Source organism: Odontomachus brunneus, unplaced genomic scaffold, assembly GCF_010583005.1.
Source record: "Odontomachus brunneus isolate Ranch 3 - 2012 unplaced genomic scaffold, Obru_v1 Obru_scaffold_041, whole genome shotgun sequence".
NCBI classification, from domain to species: Eukaryota; Metazoa; Arthropoda; class Insecta; order Hymenoptera; family Formicidae; genus Odontomachus; species Odontomachus brunneus.
The window spans coordinates 2,137,945-2,141,781 of record NW_022639491.1 but is presented as its reverse complement, the minus strand read 5'-3'; the positions used below and the strand labels follow the sequence as shown (position 1 = coordinate 2,141,781).

Genomic DNA, 3,837 nt, shown 5'->3' with positions numbered 1-3,837 from the left:
AAATGATCTCCGACTATAAAAAGCTAGGGTGTCTCATGAATTTAAAATTACATTTCCTTGACTCCCATCTTGCAGAATTTCCAAAGAACCTTGGGGACACTAGCGAAGAGCAGGGTGAAAGATTTCACCAAGATATAATGGTCATGGAAAATCGGTATCAAGGCCGATGGGACATCAACATGATGGCAGATTACTGCTGGACGCTACAGAGAGAAACACAGGACAGTAACAAACGAAAGCGTAATCCCTTGCACAGATCGTTCGACGAGAAAAGAACTCGATACAGTTCAAAAAAAGAGACTGACTAATTACTATTATTATTACTATTATTACTACTTATTTATTATTTAATTACTATTTATTTATTCGTTGATTTATTTATATATTTACTTATTTTTATTTATATACAAATTTATTTATTTTTATTTATACATATATTTATTTATTTTTATTTATACATACATATTTATAAGCTCATTTTCAAAACAGCCCTTACAAAAAAACTCTAAACAGTTAAAAAAAAAGGGACTACCATTAGCTTTATTGATGTTATTTATTTATTTGTAGATTTATTTATTGTTATTTATATATACGTTTATTTGCTCTTCTCAAAAACAGCCTTCATAAGAGCTATATGATGTACGAAATCCGTTCACGCAACCTACATAATAACATTGATGCTAACAGTTTTACAAATATTAAATAGATTTACAATTGAGTCCGATACTTTAGGGTTATGATATTTTTAATTAGAATTTATCGGGTTATGAGGTTATAGGGTTTAACAGCTTTAGTTTTGTGGAATCCATGCCACGATAGTTGTTTTGCTGTGAGAGATTGAGTATGACGATTTTAGTAACATGGTTATGGGGTTACGGGATTATAGGGTTAGTAGTTATGGGGTTACGGGGTTTTGGGGTTACGGGGTTATGGAGTTATGGAATTATAGGGTTATGGGTTCTTGTTTTGTAACATTGATATAATGCAGATTGACTATGCTGATTTATTTTCTTTAATATCGGGGTTATGGGGTTATGGGGTTACGGGATTATAGGGTTGATGGTTATGGAGTTATGGGGTTGTAGGGTTATGGGTTTATGTGGATTAACAGATTGGTTTTTTAGTTTAAAGCATGAGTAACAACGTCACAGGGCTAAACAGCGTTGATTATAGGGTTTTTTGAGGTTATGGCAAAATCCTGACGTGATGGGGTCAATCTGACCTTGGATTCGGATTCAGGGACCCCAAAAACATACAGTAAACATAGTCAGACCCCGGGGCCAAAAAAAATTTTTTTTTTTGTGTGGCTGTGTAATTCATGATATTGCCATAAGTAAAACACATTTATTTTCTGTGTATACAAATCCTCTATCGATTTTTCTTAATATTATATTAATTATATGATTTTAAAATATTATAATAACATTATAAATTGTAAACATTATACATTAAATATATGTACCAACTCACGAAACGAAATGCACGTTTTGAAATGTTACGGACATTTATATAGAGTCTAAATTGTACGCAGTACGATGAAATGACTAAATTAAACTTCACATGATGATCACATGATTGTGTTGTGCGAAGCGAATAAAACCTATTTTTAGTACTAAACAGTAGTTGTTGATATAATTCGATCTTCCTCTTTGGGCACGGGACTGTAGATAGTGTATGACTCATACACATGATATATGATTATATTATATGATTCAGGGTTGGGAAGTAACGCGTTACTTGTAACGACGTTACTATTTCGTTACTTTTTTTTTGTAACGATTTGGTAACGCCGTTACTTCTTTGTATCAGTAACGAAAAAGTAACGGCGTTACATTTTCTTTAGTAACGAGTAATGAAATTCATCGTTACTTGTATCGTTACTTTTTTATTATAGTGACTTTTGTACACAGAACGCAGCAACACTTGCCATGCGACGAAAGTTTGCACACGATAAACAATTAATATGCTTTTCGTAAAGCCCATTTTACAATAAGTAATAAATCTTAAGTCATAACAAAATTGACCAATCATAGTCGACTATTAGAAGAATAATCCACTGTAATTGGTCAATTTTATTGCAACTTAAAACTTATTGCTTATTGTAGAAAGCCTCTAAAGAATGGTCTACAATGAGAACTTAAGCCTTAAAATTTAAGCTTTAAACTCTAAGCCGTAAGAAATTGATCAGTTACAGTCAATTATTTTTTTTTATAATTGACTGTGATTGGTCAACTTCTTACGGCTTAGGACTTAAAGCTTAAATTTTATGTCTTAAGTTCTCATTGTAGACCACGCTTAACCCTTTGCGACATACATTTCTCTATCAAATTAATTTCACAGATAAATGTACCTTTAGGGGTTTTTGGTAATCGCTGATTACGAATCCGAAGCCAGATTTTCAAAATTTAAAATGGCGGATCCAATATGGCGGACGAATTTTATAAAATGATAGTATTTGTATGGAACCTAGTATCTAGTGTTTTTTGGTTCGCTGATTATGAATCTGATCTCAGATTGTCGAAATTCAAAATGACGGATCCAAAATGGTGGGCAAACACGTTAAAAAGTGGATAAAATATCATGAAAATCATTACTCGACGGTTGTTAGGGCCGTTAATTACGAATCAAATATCAAATTTTCAAAATTCAAAATGTTTGATCCAATACAGAAGACCAAGAAATAAAAGAATGTGTTTTAGGTCTTCAAAATTAGTTAGCGGAGATCTTTTTGGCAGCTGATTACGAATCTAAAATCAAGTAAATTTTTTGATCCAATGTAGTGTGCCAAACATGTAAAAAATGAGTTTTTTCAAAAGGTAGAAAATATTCTCTCGCTAAAATCTCGTTTTAGCGTTACTCAGAGCTAACGATGCTAATTTTGAAATTTTGATCAGCGACCCAAAAAACACTAGATACTAGGTTTCATACAAATACTATAATTTTCTAAAATTCGCCTGATATATTGGATCTGCCATTTTAAATTTCGAAAATCTGATTCCGGATTCGTAATTAGCGACCCAAGAAACCCTTAAATATCAAGTTTCATAGAAATCTGATAATTTTTTAAAAATTCGTCCGTCATATTGAATCCGCCATTTTGAATTTTAAAAATCTGACTCCAGATTCGTAATCAGCGACCCCAAAAACCCTTATTTTCAGCTTATTAATTATTGTTGGTTAGTCACAATTACATTTATTGTATAAAAAAACAGTATTTTTGTAGTTTGTTTATTTATAAAATACATTTCCTCAACAATAAGAATGTTTTCAAAATTTTTTAATGACAACTGATGTTCTACATAACTGATAATGTGTTTTTTACTGTACAGATGTGTTGAAAACTATGTAAAAAATATAAAAACTAAGGGTAAAAAAGTGTCCAGTATACGGCACATTATGCCGGAAAGGGTTAAGGGACGCCGCACACGAATTGATATAACAGTAACGTATCGTAAGAATTGACCAATCACTTTGAGTATCGTCGAATCGTAAGGTCGCCATTTTTGTGAATACTCGATTGTAATTGGTCCATTTTTACGGTACGTTTTACGTTACTGTTATGTCAATTCGTGTGCTGCGTCCCTTAACCTTTAGGAATCTGACCTCAGATTGTCGAAATTCAAAATGGCTCGCAATCGCAAGATCGCAAGGAAATTGACCAATCATAATTGATTATTCTTCGATCGCAAGAAGAAGAATAATCGACTATGATTAGTCAATTTCTTTACGACCTTGCGATTTGCGACTAATGTAGAATAAGTTTTATGTCGTTATACAAGAATGTGTGCTTTCTGCTTAAATATCTTATATTTTGTCTTTATATATGTATAATTTATG

The 3,837-nt window shown here is 32.1% G+C and overlaps 1 pseudogene; it reads left to right on the top strand.

Moving 5' to 3' along the window:
* The window catches only part of LOC116844358, a 12,107-nt pseudogene that overhangs the window by 308 nt on the left and 7,962 nt on the right, over window positions 1–3,837 (top strand).